The following is a 16,075-nucleotide window of genomic DNA, read 5'->3' as shown; positions in this document are numbered from 1 at the left end:
CTGAACGGGTATCGAACCCACATCCTCTCGCACCATCACTACTCACTGTGCCACTGTGCTGCCCATATTAATATCTGTCCGTCCAGTTTCAATAACCGCTTCTTATGAGCAGGGTCACAATGAACCGGAGCCTATCGCGGAAGCATTGGGTGCAAGGATGAGGGGTGTAAACCCTGGACGGTCACACAAGCAGTAACACGTACTCAGTTATTCAGACACAACAGGAAATTTAGAATCACCAATCTACCTGAACTACTCATCTTTGGAATGTGGGAGGAATGAGCACCCAGAGGAAACCCACGCAGACACAGGGAGAACATGTAAACTCCACTCAGCCTGAGAGGGGTTTGAACTCATGTCCTCTTGCCCCAACGTGGCAGTGCTTCTCACTGTGTTATAAAATATGTATAGACAGAGAGGGACAAAGGTGTCCTTAACCTATTCCTGAAAATGGGGTGGATGACAAAAAGGAAGTTAGTGGGAGCCCATTTCTCATTATTCCTTATGGGGAAACTTATATTTAGTTCCCAGCCAATCCTGAAAATCCCAGGTAACTTTAAGAAAAGTCTTTAAAAACCCTTCAAATAATAAATTAACATGATCATGATAATAAAGTACATTAGTACATTATATGATATTTATTTAGGTTTCCCGGAACTATTGTCACAAAACAGCCCGACTGCGCTACGGAAAGACGGCTCGGGAGACTGAAGTGCTGGAAGAGGAGCTCTGTTGCGCCTCCGCGTTGTTAGACAGCAGCGCTTGCGGAACACACGCGTCCGGCCGAAAGCTCTCGAACAACAGAACGACACGTGAGTCATTAATCCCTCGTAGCTCCCCGCAAAGATTGTCCGACAACTGTTTACATCCACAGCGACAGCGCTGCATTATGGGAGAGCTAATTCTCCCATCACCGCTGCTTCAATGTGTTCTGTAGCATTTTCTGTCACTTTGAGTTAGAAAATATAAAAGAAGGTGTTGAGGCCCATTTTTATGTTTTTTTTTTCCAGAGACACTTTGACAAAATGAGTTATAGCAGTAGGGCTCAGTCCAGATACCAAAGAAGGGTATTAATTTTCAAGGCATTATAGTGAAAACACTGATACCAGGAGGGCAGATTGCCAGGTACACCTGTATATAGACATCTGTTGGTCTAGGTTCAAACTCCCCATGTCCAGCTACTCATTGAACCTGACATACCCTGGTGTGTGACAAAGACTTGGAAGAGCAATGTATTTATTAAACATCCACTCATTAAGAACTTTGATGAGATTGTTTCTTATACACGTAGAATACACAGTATTTTGCTGCGCTGCTGTGCGAGGACGAGATGTCGAAATTGCTGAAAGGAATTCTGTTTTATATATACCTTTAGAAAAATGAAGCTTGGCATTGCCAAACCAAGGCTGTTAAATTTCAGTTTAATGGTTGGTTATCTCGGTGTTGACCCTTCTCCTCTGCGTGGCCCAAGTGTTCTCCTTCCCTGACATGAGTCATGCGGTACGCTTGTCACGCTGTGTATCCCACAACTGACTGATTGACAGTTCAGCAGCCGTGGAGACAGATGTAGTTTCTGAGGACAGAGCTTAATAGTGCTTGAGGTAGGGAGGTGACATGGAACGGCGCTCAGATATGTTTTACGGCCTTGTAATGTCTAGGGCAGTACTATAACTGCAAAGACCAGCATTTTGTGTTGCCGCTGCTGCTTGTGCTACACATGTATACATATCGGCATTCACTTTGTACTGGGAAATCAATTTCTTTTCTTGAGCTGTTCAGGTCAGATAATCTTATTTACTGTAATTAAAGCACTTTTTCGGATGAAAAGGAAAACGCCTGAATCTACGGTAAAAGGCCATCCAGGTGCAACGTCTTAATGGGATTTCATAATTGGTTTTTATGCAGCATATTTACAAATTCTTGATCATTAATTTGACCATTTTGGGTTTTACATTCCTGCCTTAACCTTTGTCTATTCTCAATGGTGTCTTCTGGTAATTGTTGAGCTCCTAGGGGAGAGAGACTCCTTCAGAGCAGATGCAATCACGGCATTTTCTGGATTGACCATTTCTCTCTAACTTGCATGTGTTTGTCCCCTGCTTAGCCAGTGCATTTACAGCATTCAGTAGTCTATTTGTCCTGTAACCACATCGATGGTCCATATGTACATTCAGCTCCCTGGAGTAGAGACGCCATTGCCTATCCACTCCAGTACTTACCTTTGTCCTTGTTAGTGGTTTATACATGTGGACTGTTTTGGTGATGGGTGGTGTAGAAGCAGCTTTTCTTTGCTGTGCAGGTGAGCATAAGCTGGCAGTTGTTACCCAGTATGAGTAGGCCTCGGCTGTTCATCTTCCCTGAGCATCCCGCTGACACTGTGTCAGCAATGCTAGTAGTCCCTCTGCATCTTCAACCCTACCTTCATCCATGAAATTGCAATTTGAAGAAGATATTGCAGCCCTGTCCAATTGTTGACTGAAATAATTATCTACAGTCATCTGTTCTAGGTTCTGTGAGTCACCCATAATGCACTGCAAATCCCTAAGGAATCGTTCTGTGCCTGTGTTTGGGGTAGCCACGTGACGGGCTCTCTGTTCGCCAGGACTCAAAATAGCCCACCACTCAGTCTGCAGAGAAACTTACTTGGGAAGCTTTCACTGTGTTCCATGTAAATAGAAGGTTTAAGCATTAATATCATTGTTTGTTAAACAGTGCAGTTGACTTGTATCCTTTCTCCATGATAAAGTTTAGGAATGTTCTGATTTAACACAATCGTAATATATAATGTACCCGTATGATTATTTTGTTTAAGGCATGTTGGGCTCTTTTCCCAGGGTGTTCCACAAATGAGCTATCTGAGTAGCAGAATACATGCCTCACAGTTAACCTTTGGGGGCAAACCCTTGTTTATCACAAGCCTTGGGGACAACTGGGTTTGTCCTCCCGCGTTCCCTCCGTGTTCGTTCCGTGTTCTCGGCGACAGCACGCATCTCGCTCTCTTTTCTCTGCACCGCTGACAAGGATTCGGGAGATGGGGATGGTAATTACCTCACCAGCTGCAGAGTTCCCCATGCTGTGATGTAATGCTCTTTGCTGAGAGTCCTCCTAGGGTGGTGGAACTGTGGGGAGGGGGGCTGAAACATTTTTTGGGGCCATGCTGTTGTGCCATGTTGTTCATTATCATCTCTACAGTCCCATCAATCAGCAGCATTTAACACTCTGTCTGGTGGCAACAGTGTGACTAAAGCAGGTCAGCTCCTTGTCTGTTAGTCTCCTTTCAAAAGCCTTTTTTTAAATAATGAATAAGATGGGCTTGTCTGAGCATCATGCTCAGGTAACCTTGCTGCAGTTCTGACGGCATCACCCCAACAAGCACTCCCCCTGCAATATATTTAATGAATTTCCATCTAAGTAGTCTTAATTGTGATTTGGGGCTCCCCCTGCCTCCTCCTTCCATCATCACCATGTCTTTTTCTATCTGTGCTGAACGTTGGGGAGCTTAACAAAGGAGACTGTCTTTGTCTTTCCATTCCACTGGGACTTTGTGAGAGGAAGCAATAGGATTTTCCAGTCTCCTATTGTTCAGTCCTGATTTGAGCAGACTAATACTGTAGATCACTGAGGATTCTGATCACGTTTATCCACATTTTCAGTTGCTGCAAAGGGGTATTATGACCCAGTACATTTATATTTCTTTGTATCTCCTTCTCTTTTGTAGTAGATTGTGGGGAACACTTTCTTGAAGAGGCTGGCTCGATTCATGGCACTCTTGTGTACACAAAGTAAGTGATCTAGGGCCACAATGGGAGGATCTTTCCTGATGCTTGGAGCAGAATGTTGCAAGAATGGCTTCAAAGAATGCAGAAAACACTGGTTATGTAATACACTTCCAAGGGCATGCGCTGTTATGAAAACAACCCAAAACCCTGTGACAAAAAACATGTAAATTGAAGTGAGCAGATTATGCCTCCTTTGCTTTGTTCTGGTGCTGAATGGCCATGTGGTCTGATTTTAAATTGTTATTTCATGTCTTCGCGTTCAGGATTTCACATAACACAGCTGAATGGATCTTTGACTGGATTAATTCTGGTAATCTTTTGTATAGGGGCACCAAGGCACTGATGTAAAATTGGAGAATTCCAGAAAACTGTCCACATAATTACATTTCCTTAATAGACTTCATTACATGGTCTGTCTTAACACTAAACCAAGTGTTACACATACAGTTATGTCTCACTGAACAGCTATTCACACAATTGCTGTTTGCTTTAACAACTAATACCTATACATGCATACGTTTGTGTGTGCGGCTGTTTGTGTCTGTATATTACGTGCATTATTACGTGTTATATTACGTTCATTAAGAAACAAATTTGATTATTTTTAAAGCTTTTTTAATACCTACAGTTAATTGTATCATTTTACATAGTGTTTTAAAAGAAGCTAGTTGCTTTTTTTCTTAAGTCGTGCTTGTATATGGGTGCCCAAGTTGGTTGATGGCTACGGGTCGCTCTTGTTCACACATGGTATCTGGGAGACAGCCGAGGCATCTCCCCTGTGTGTATGTGATCCTGGTCAAGAGTAGAAGTTGGTCCTTCTGCAGATAGCGAGACAGAGTCAAATCTGTGTAGGATGCAGCCTTCAGGTGGCGTGCAAGCCCTCATTACAGGCTTATCTGCATCCTTTTGGCTCTACGTATTTACTATATAAGCCGCTCACCGATGACAACCCAGAGGCCGTGATTAATTCACTCTCCCGTAGAATGGTGACCCCCCTCCGAACATTATTTATTAATGTTAAAGTATCGCACTCCCATAGTTCCAGCCAAAAAAGATATGTTTGCCAAGATCTGGCTGCAGAGAAAATGTAAAAATATTGCAAATGTTTATGGGATTTTTTCCCAGAGTGAAATATCTTACATAGCCTGTATGCTGGTAATACCCTGACCTGCATCTCAAAGCAGCTGTGAGCTCATTTGGACTGCGAATCCGCTGACTATGGCACATCACATTATTTGTGTGTGGGTTCGGGTGTGTATGAGCACTCCACCATGTGTGCCCATAAAGGCTGTTTTTAAAGCTGTCATTTAGAAAGAGCTTCTGCTCTCCTCTGTGTGTGTGTGTGTTTGTCGGGGGGGAGCGATTTGTGTGTGGGGAGTTTGTTTTTTGTGGCTTTGTGTCTGTAGAGACTGCGCCACTTATCGACAGGGAAGACTGCGAGGTGTCAGCAGGCCAAATGACCTGTCCTCACCTTAGCTGAAGATCAATAACTTAATCTCAATGCTGCTGCACATCTCATTGGAGACAGGGCATTCTCCATTTTTGGTGACTTTCAGAACATTTTCTTTTTTTTTTTCTTTTTTTACATGGTATGTAAAAATGTGCTCAGGTATCCTAAGTTTCATCTGTCTGTGCTCATCACACCTCAGCTAAGCCTTGGTTGGTAAGTCTCAGTTGTGGCACCTGTCAATCTCTGTATGGCCACCACTGAGATTGGAGATTACCAGAACCACATCCAAAAGCCACGTGCCTCCTCGGTACTGCCTGTTCCAGTTGTTCAGGAGCACACTGAGAGGGTGCTGCTTAGGTTCATCCTTAGCCCCCACAAATGGGGATGTGATGGCCCCCCATGCTGGGATTACACTTACTCTAATGAGCCCTGGACCAATACTGCAGGGAAATGACCTTATGTGTCCTGTTAAATCACTGTGACTTCTCATGGTCACGAGCACTTCCATCGATGACTGTTATGCAACCGCCCATTCCCTAAGTGATCGGAAGGGTGTTAAGCATAAATCCTCTGCAGAAATGAGACATTACGGAGATTAAACACAGTAGACTTGAGAGCAGATTTGAGCCATTGTTTATGTCTCACAGTTTGGCACCAGGCATCTCGGCCAGACTGGCATTGACACAAGATACGGTTGAGCTTGTGTAACACCAAGGTACTTCTCTGTGGCAGGGTTGGCAGACAGCATAATGGTGACTGAAGGAAACCTGCGGATTCTTCCCACTTACTTGCAGGTCACAGTCTCTCCAGGAGGTCAGGTTTTGTTCCCTGCTGTTTTCAGGCAGAATCAAAAGGCAGATAACAGAGCCTCACTATTTTTCATATTTTATATTCTGAATTTCAAAATGTATTGAGAGCTATACTCTGAAAGCAGTTACATAGGTAACCTCTGACTTTATATGCTTTAAGATAGATAATGTGGGTTGGGGACAAATCTAATGACAAATTGGATGAGATCACAAGTGCATCTTTTAACACTTAATTTATGAGGATAATCTTACAGAGGAATGAGGTGGTATGTGGATTGCATTTTTATTTATGCTGACAAGGAGAAATGGCTATATGGTTTTTAGATCAAAGCAGCTTGTCCTTACAGTTTCTCATGCTTGGGGTGTGTGGTTTCTGTTTCTTAGACTCGATCGCCGAAAGCAGCACATTTTCTGAACCCAGTACTACACACAGCACTGCACATGTAGGTGATGTAATGTTTCTCAGCTTTGGAGTGCAGCAGGGGAATAAAGATGAGCTTTTCTATAAGAGCAACTCTGTAAAACTCTTCCAAATTAAACGTTTAACTAATTAATTATTTAATTCAGCCAAGTAGCATTATTACATGCAATAAGGACATTCAGAAAACTTCAGAAAAAAATGGGTGAATGTCTCAAGCTTATATACCATAACAGAAGCATTGTGTTCATATGCACAGATACTATCATCTGATAATATTGCAATATTGTGATTGCAATATTGAGAAAACAAAACTGGAAAATACCTCAGAAGAGGTATACAATAGAAAGCAATAGCGTGACCAGATGAATAGATGTCATATCCTCAGTTTGGGACACTGACTGAAAAACATCCCAGAGTGGACAAACAACTGTGTCCCGAGATGACGAGTACAGTTTCAGCTGAGTCTTAAACTGCTTTAGCTGGAAAACTAAAATTGGCGCTTCTTACATTATTCTACACATGTGTTTCAAATACAGCAAGGGGAACACATATCCTGGAATATTTTAAGCTGTAATGTGCACAGTAAACCTGTTGTTGGAAATGTGATTTGGATATTATAATGGTTACAGAGTGAAGGCTGTTGGTTTTGCCACTTGTGTTGCCCTTCAATGATGGCTGCAAAATGTTTGGTGTCATCAAAACTTTCACAGTTCTGGCTTAAATCATGAGATTTTTGCAGTGAAACCTTTCATTTCTGTTGATTAAAGCCATAGTTTAGAAGACTGTTAAGAGCTCCCCATGAAAAGCTTCATCAGTATGGAAAAGTGCTGTGCTTTGCTGAAGTGTTCAGGTTGTTCCTGTAGTGCCACATTGTGACAAATTACCAAATGATGCATGGTCCTTTTCATAAACTTAATATTTTATTCAAAACCTACATGCTCTGAGTATTTGTGAGAGTAAGATTAGTTTTTGATAAGATTTGTTGAAACTTAAAAACCCTGAAATATGTTGACTGTATAAATATTCAGACCCCTGAACCAGAAATTTGATGGAAAAATCCTTTGGCAGCACTTAAAGTCACCGGTTGTTCTGGGTGAATTTCTACCAGCTGCACACTAGCTTGGTGTTATTTTCTGCCATCCTCCTCAGCAGATTTTGTCACATTCATTCAAATTGCCTTGAAGATCTCACACACACACACACACACACACACACACACACACACTCATTGACTGAAACCGCTTGTCCCAAGCAGGGTCGCAGTGAGCCGGAGCCTAACCCAGCAGCACAGGGCACAAGGCCGGAGGGAGAGGGGAGACACCCAGCACGGGACACCAGTCCGTCACAGGGCACCCCAAGCGGGACTCGAACCCCAGACCCACCAGAGAGCAGGCACAGGCCAAAATCGCTGCACCACCACGCCCTCTTTTAAAGATCACTCATGGAGCACAATTGTCAGACATTTCTGAGACTTATTCAAACCAAAATTAGTTTATTTACATTAACTGTAATGTTTCAGAAAATCAGGTTTGTAAAGGAGGCACTACAGGTGTAGGTGTAAGGCGGAAAGAAGATGAACCAAGTCCAATCATTTAGGCACTCTAATTGCTTGTGTTCTGGTCGATGTAAACAAAGACATCAGGTGTGCTTTACTTTGGATAAGTGCGTATCAGAGCCCTGGATAATGGAAGCATTGGGGCAAGAACATGACACTAGGCTCTTAGCCAGGCCTGCTAGGTGTCCTGGGGACACGAGTCTTTGACGAGAGCTAGAGTAGGAGCTTGGGCGGGGCTTGCAAAAGGTGGTGGTTTAAATGAGGACAAAACTATTGCAGCAAGCAATGACAGTGGACCAATTAAGGAGCAACGCCGGAGCTGCGTAAGGTGATGGGATTTTCTCTTACTAAGGAAGGATTAGGACTACCAGCTCAGATTGAGAGGATCCCACTTGGCCTAGCCTTTGTTCATTTTACTCCTATGGTTCACCTTTTTTTGTCTGATATCCCATAGTGTTGTCCCTGGTGACCTATTAGCTACTGTTCCTTTCCTATTGACCAGCTCGTGTGACTCCCCCGTAGGTGAAAATGAGTGTTCTTAGTGGTGTGAGGTTGGGGTGCAAAAGCAGTCAATGCTGGATGAGCATTTGGCGTCAGAATCGGCGTCATTGTTGACGCAGTCAGAGCATGATGCTTCCGTAGTCATCCTAACTGACACTCTCCTCAAGGCAAAAGAGCTGCCTTTACTTCCCCAATGTGAAACAGGCAAAGGTCCCATCTCAGGCTCCACATCTCACTGTCAGCTAGACTAAGTCCACCTCAATAACATCTGGAGCCGTCCCTCCGATAGTGCGCACAAAGGTGAAACCAGGCAATCTTTTCCACTTCTGACATGGGTCATGGATGTGGTTTTAAGCTCACAGGCTGCTGTGCTGCCTTGGCCATGTCACAGTATGATTTACAAGAAGAGCTGCAGCCTGCATTTTCATGTGTCTGAGAGAGAAATTGATGTACCTGCTGTCATGTATCAACACCTTGTGCATTGGAAAGCTGGCATTCACATAATGCATTAATTCCTCTTGATGTGAAACTATCTAAGAAATTGTATGTGTTTTGGCTAAGTAATGTTACATGATTCGAATAAAGGCTGTAGAAATACAATGCACCAAAGCCATTTATAAACATTTTCCTTGTCCAGAGATTTATCTGCAGTTTGGTTTAGCTGGAGGAATGAAACATCACAAGGCTGTATTACTTTGTATATGTCCCCTGGCTTCAAAAAGGACAGACAATAATAATGACAATAAGTAAGCTGCTTTGGATTGAAAGAAGGCAAAGTATATTTGGAATGACGTGGAACATCTGCTGTATTGCTGTTACATGGACTGTCAGATGGCAGGCAGACGTGCCTGTGGACAACTGGCTAGGGCGAGAACCTTGGAGGGATGTCATGGGTGAGGGACAGTGCTCTTGACCTTCACTGAGCTGCTCAAGGTCAAGGCCTCTGGATTCCACACATGGTAAATGCCATTTTGTCAGTTCCCCACACAAAACCAGATATCCTTTACTGGTGAATCAAGTTAGTCCTGACCCCCAAACAATGGTAGCTGGAGGCCCTGTGGCTAATCTCAACTGCTTTCCTTTGTGTACTATGTGTGAACCAATATTGAATACTGTCACACATGTAGTGATGAATATTGTTGTTATACAGAAATACAGCCAGCGTTTGGGAAGCTTTTATGGGCTATGCTGACAGGCAGGCAGAGAGCCTAGAGAGGTAGAGTACTGTACTCGAATACAGAGGATTTATTGGGAATTTGAGTATATCTAGTGTAGGGTTTGCTGTAAATAAGTGGCTAGTCAAGGACACAGTTTTGAAAAACCAAGTCAAAGATTAAAGTTAAACTTAAAACAGCTTCTGTAAGTAAACATGCCTTGATCTGTTTGTTTGCAGCTCTACTTTCCATACAGTGGTTGTTCACAACCAGCAGTTAGGGTCAGCTGCAGCTCAACCCAACACTTGTGAAACCTCTGTTTCTGAATACAATGCCAGTTCTCCAAATGTGTCCAGGAGCAGTGTCCCTTTTCTAATAGAACTGACTCCCTTTTCTGGACTCTCTGCATCTCATAAAGACCAAAAATGTGTTTAATTGCTTTTGATCTCCGTGAAACATTCACTACCCTAAAGTCAAAATGAATCAGTCACCTTCTACCATAACCATGCATGTGTCCTCATTTATAATCTGGTGCCTGAGGTTTTGATGTATGGCAGAATGGTTGTGATATCTTCATTGATTTTAATGTTTTATTGAGCATTTAAGTACTTTTTTGTTTATACTTTTAAATTACTTGTAGCTATAATTCCTTGGCTAGGATTGTAGTGTGTCTATCTGCAATTGTTGCATGCGTCATTAAAATTTTTTGTTCTCAGTGGGTCAGTGCAGGGAGAACAGCTCTAAGAAAGGGGAGTAAGACCTGTATTGATGTCTCCCCTAAGAGAATCCACAGTTTCCCCCCAAGGGAAGTTTTTAATTTCAATATGTTATGTAACACAGAATAACATGTCTATAGTACAATGTGAGGGTTTTTTGTCTTTCCTGGCACGCATTTGATTTAATGAAAGCCATTGTTTGACTTGAAAATGAAATCATCTGTCTTTTTCAGGTGTGAATAATTCACTGAGTGTGCTACCTTCATATCAGCAACCAGCTAATGTTATTTTCTGTGATTAACTATGATTTTAATTGAGCGCTGCAACTTGATGAAACTCTTCAGGCCTTATGTTTTTATACTGCTACTGTTACAACAGGTTAATATTAAATGTCAAAGTTTGAGCAGCAAAGTAATGCCCATGTCCTGTTCTTTCACTATAAACCTCAGTAGCAGGTTGCACTGAGGCATCTTAGGAGAGGCATCTGCCTCTGAGCATGTGCAGGACTCTGATACTATTGCAGCAGTTCCCCAACTCTCTACTTCCATACGTGCTCCAAAGTGTGAGTTAGACCAGATTCACTCAGCTCTGCTCAGACTCAGCAAGCCTTCTTAGTGCAGCGAAGAACAAGAGACAAGAGGAAGAGCATCCCAACCCCTCAGACATGAAAAGCACAATAACAAATAGCTGAACTTGTGCTGGTGGTGAACTGCAACTTGTGTCCCGTTTGTAGTCTGGAGCGAGTCCTGCTCCAGACCATTTCTCCTGCTCAGGCATACATATGTCACTCATTCTGGTTTCCAAGTTTGTTCTAGCCACCGGTATAAGCATCCAGGCAGGTCCACTTGAATATTTTCCTGACAGCATCACACCACATCAGGTGTTGCTGCATAATTAGCTTAAAGACCAGCATCTAGCTATCAAGCTCTGAATTAGTGTGCAGAAATACAGTGTTGCGTTTCATTTTCCATAATTTGCATATCATTCAAAGACGTAAAGGTAGGTCCCATTTTCATTTGCTGACAAAATGGCATTGCTAAAAAATATCAGCGTTGCTTTGACTTGTTTACAATCAATGTTTGCTGGCTCGGTGTGACTTCAGACCCGATGTTAGGCCCAGCTGCAAAGCGCTCAACCTGAAAAGCTCCAGTTAATACACCCAGCTGTGCAAATACATGAAAGTGTAAAATTACAAGCTATGTAAGCTGCTTTGGATAAAAACCTTCTGCTCTGCAACTGAACAATACAATGTGATGTAATGCTGCGTGTGCCATAACCCTCAGCCCACACACTGAAGGTGGGCCACGACACAGCAGCATGTGCGTAGACTCATGAGCTGGAGAGAAGGAAAAGGTCCGATCAGAAATGGGCCCAGCTGTGGTCGAGGGCACTTTGCGGCTGAGAGAACCGATGCCCCATGGGAGCAGAGTGGCCTGGGCAAAGCCCCATCCATTGCTCCCCCCTCTGTGTTCTGTTGCTGCTTTCGCTGCCTAGGGCCCCCCCAAGCAGGCCATCTGTCCTCTGGCCGTGTTGGTATCTGTCACCGTTATTATACCCTTGTTCTGGCTTCCTCTTCCAGGCAGGCCTGGCCAAGCGCCAGCATTTCAACATTTTCATCAAGGTATCCACTCAGTTGGGGGGAGGGTATCTCATGGAAGATTATTTCTCAGCCAAAAAGGGCAGCAGATTGATTGAGGTAAATCCACATAAGAGCAATCCTGCCCACTAACTGAAGTCTTATTTGTCCACTGCCTAGATGCCAGATGAGGTGGTGCTTCTGTGTTTGTGAGAAAGACCAAGAAAATGTCCCCACAAGTACAGTAAACCCAGAGAGATACACATTATGGGAACATCCCTGCAAAACAATGCTTTTTCGCGAAGCTTGTCAGCTTTGAAAAAAGGTGGCTACAATATCATTTATTGCATTAAAGGCAGAACATGTGGGAAATTACAACGACAGGAAAGTAAAGTGAGTGTCTGTATGTTTGCCATGAGAGAGAATGAGACATAAGTCACTTTTTATTTTATTTTATGTCACTTGTTGCTGCCCTCTGAGTTCCATCAGGCTTCAGGTGAAGTTTAATCATCTCCTGGGTGCTGCGGTCAAGTGCGCTGGGATGATGGTTGACTGCTACCTTCTGCCGAGGTCTCAGCGGCATTACTCAAATGTGTGACATCGGGATTGTTGAACCCTTGTGAGAGCTACTTAACAAGAATTGCTCCACTAAAAATATCCGACTGTGTAAATGGGAAAAATTCAAAGTGCTTTTGGTTAGCCAATATAATAATAATGAAAATAAAGACGATGCCTAAATGGGAGAGAATGTCTGTGCTCTGCAGCACACTTTATTGGGGGTCGTTGGACTCTCGTGTCCATTGCTAGAGGTTCTACATATGACTCACAGTTAATCCCTGGGGGAGTAAATTCGAATGCTCCCCTACAGGGCCAAGGCAGCTTAGCTGGCAACACCTGTGGCTGTTTTTTCCTTTGTGGCAGATTCTGAGTCTGAAGCAGATGGCACAAAGAATGCTGGGAAGCTAAAGTTTTGCAGGGTCCTCTGGCATTCCACTGTCAGAATTCAGGCTTAATTATGCAGATCCCGGTATGACTTGGGGTAGCCCTTGGCGTGCTGAGCTGCGCTCAGAATTGATTATTATTTTCTGGATCGTTTTCAGAGGTAAGGATGCTCCAGGAGCAAGAAATTCTGTGTTTGAACAGGTGTCTGTCTGTCTGTGTGTGTGTGTGTGAGACGTGTTCTTGAGAGCTTGTGTAACTCATGTAGTTTTGCGTATATGCAGCACAGCTTAACACGTTGTCACTGATTGGGGTGAATGAATGGCAAAGAACACTTTAATCCCATAATCCATCTCTTACAGTCGCTCAAAGCCGTTTTTTTAAGACCAGACGAGTCCTAAGGACGACAAGTTTGTCACGGTCTGTCGTGCCTTTCCCACCTCATGCCCTTGTTAGAGCTTCCAGGGACTGCTCTAATGATGCAGCCAACACTCCATACCTTCCTTTTCCTGTGTCACACAGCAGATCACGATTTTAAGAAAGATAATCTTTAAGAAGGGGGTGCGGTGGCGCAGTGGGTTGGACCGCAGTCTTGCTCTCCGGTGGGTCTGGGGTTCGAGTCCCGCTTGGGGTGCCTTGTGATGGACTGGCGTCCCGTCCTGGGTGTGTCCCCTGCCCCTCTGGCCTTACGCCCTGTGTTACCGGGTAGGCTCCGGTTCCCCCGTGACCCCGTATGGGATGAGCGGTTCTGAAAATGTGTGTGTGTGTGTGTGTGTGTGTGTGTGTAATCTTTAAGAAAACAATCTTCACCATGTACCTGTGTGCCATCCATGCAAGCTGATCACCCCAGTTCAGTAACTGTTCTCTCTGGATTTTTATGCAAAGTTTCCAGCTTATCAGCACTGATCAGCAAACGGGGAGTGACTGTGGATGAAGTGGTCTGCTGCATTCTGTTTGTGGATCGAGAACAGGAAGCCCTACTTGTAATGGCAGACATGGGATTAATGGCGATTTGTTGCTTATGTTTGGTGGAGTATGTCCTTGTGTGACCGAGAGCTGGCAATAAGGAATGAGATGTGCCATGTCCACTGTACTCTGAGTCCATGCCCTGTGGACCACGCTGGATACTCTTCGTTTTACTGTTACTCCAACAATAATTTCTGAAGGCTATGCATTTAATCACACTTCAGAAGTATGCAGAAATATAAAGCTCATCATGCAAAACACATAAGTGAGGAGGTAGCTGTGACATCTACATGACACAGGCCTGATGAGTGACATGTGCTGGTTTTTTGCACATTGGTGGGAACTTTTCACTGTGGTGATGTGAGGTTTAAAGGTGCATACTTAAAATATGTAAAATAATGTTGGCAGATATAGTCATTTTCTAGGGGCAGTGCTGCTCACGATTTTTTGGATTGAACATTGTGTGCACAGTGTTGTCTGCTGCCCCTTGTAAATCATATGCAGAAGTTTGTACCCTGACTCCCTGCTACATATTGAACACTCGATACATCAAAATGGAAATGATGCATCCGTGGCCTCCTGCTGCCGAGGGACATATGGCTGTGTCATCACCTTGGACAAATGTGAAATTACAAATGAGCATGGCAGCGGAGTTGCATGGCGCAGTGCCAGGGGCCGTCGTGTCCGGAGACCGCCAATCACACTCGTGTTCTGGAAGCGGCTCCACAGGAGTCGGGAATGTTGCCGTCATGGTGACGCAGTCCGGAGACGTCTGGGGGGAGCCGTGCGAAATCTGTCCGAAATCTGAGACGAATGCCAGAGATTCTGAAGAGTTCCCCTCTCCTAGTCCATGGAAGAAGGACTTTTAAGATGTGTGTTTCAAAGCCGTGCCTTTGCTCTCTCTCTCTCTCTCTCTCTCTCTCTCTCTCTCTCTCTCTCTCTAACCCCGCTTCTCCTCGTGTGCTTTTTCAAACCTGATGTGTGAGGCTGACTGACTTTCAAACACGATACGTCCAGCTGACTGATCGCTCTGTCTCTGTTTCTTTCAGACCCAGCTCTTCCAACGCAAGGGTGACATAGAGGCTTCGCTTCCAGGACAATCTGATCTGCTGTGTCAGTCAGCTGTTTGCGTGTGTGTGTGTCCATGCATATGTGCGACAAAATTGACATGGATTCTATCAAGGTTGGACAATATGTGTATGTGCTTTTATTTTTATAAAATTAATTTTTATATTTGGGATTTGGACATGTTTTCTACAACTTTATTAAAAAGCAAATCCAAAACGAATTTGTTACTGTTTGTTCTCGTCCGACGTGACACTGTTAACGTTCTGCTGATCTCTGTGGTTCTGGTATTGCAGGGGATTTGCCGTGAGCCTCGCTGTACTACAGTGAAACACATGTTAAAACCAACGTGCCGTGAACAGTCAGTGTGCAGCGGTGTTCCGGGGTGTTCCCCCTCCTTTTTGTTGCAGGCATTAGTGTTGCCGTACAGAAATCGAGAGTTCCCAGCGCTCCTACACACCGGAGTGTAGAAGGGGTCTGTCTTGACCCCACTTAGGTGAGCGGGTTTCACAGCATGGCATGGGTTGAGGGAACAGAAGGAACAGAGCGGGTCGTAAGGTGCTCGGAACATGCTTGCATATGACAGCTAGCCCCTCCCCCTCCTCTCAATCTGGACCATGGAGCAGTGAGGCTCGAGGCCCTTCCAACCAGGCAGACCCTTCACACGGGGGACCCAGAGAAAGGGACGGGGCATGCGCCGAACACGAGCAGCAGCACCTCTCCCCCTTCCACCACGGTTACATAAGTGCCGCATCCTTCAGAAACAGTTGAGTGTTTTTTTCCTCCCCTCTTGGTACTGCAGGCTTCACGTTGCTGAGTAAAAACCAGGACACTGCCCTCTCCTCTCCTCAAACCGCAGATGCTTCTCTTTGTGCAAAAGCATACCATATGAAGCCACAGGGCAGTTTTTATTTTTTATTTCTTTTTTATAGATAGGGAGCACTTTCATCTTTGCATATTTTCAGTTATAAAGGTGTCCTGGCTCGGCCTGACACTCGAGCGGCGCTCTGGTTGCGTAGCACCCTTCAAGGAAGCCTGATCAGACCCTCTCGCAGCGCATGCAATATTCATGGCACTTCTGACTCTTGTGACGCACTTTGGATTTCTGTGATCGGCGAGGACCACGATGCTCACATGAAACATT

General features: G+C 44.3%; 1 protein-coding gene across 1 annotated transcript in view; it reads left to right on the top strand.

Moving 5' to 3' along the window:
* The window catches only part of LOC108939989 (endonuclease V-like), a 43,574-nt gene extending 28,420 nt beyond the window's left edge, over nucleotides 1-15,154 (top strand). The window contains exon 9 of the mRNA XM_018761719.2: nucleotides 14,916-15,154. The gene's annotated coding sequence lies outside the window, so the exon portion shown is untranslated. The remainder of the gene's footprint in view (nucleotides 1-14,915) is intronic.
* The last annotated feature ends 921 nt before the right edge of the window (nucleotides 15,155-16,075 follow it).

This window comes from Scleropages formosus, chromosome 20 (genome assembly GCF_900964775.1).
Source record: "Scleropages formosus chromosome 20, fSclFor1.1, whole genome shotgun sequence".
Classification (NCBI taxonomy): domain Eukaryota; kingdom Metazoa; phylum Chordata; class Actinopteri; order Osteoglossiformes; family Osteoglossidae; genus Scleropages; species Scleropages formosus.
Note: the sequence above shows the minus strand (reverse complement) of the source record. Positions and strands in the feature narration are given on the sequence as shown.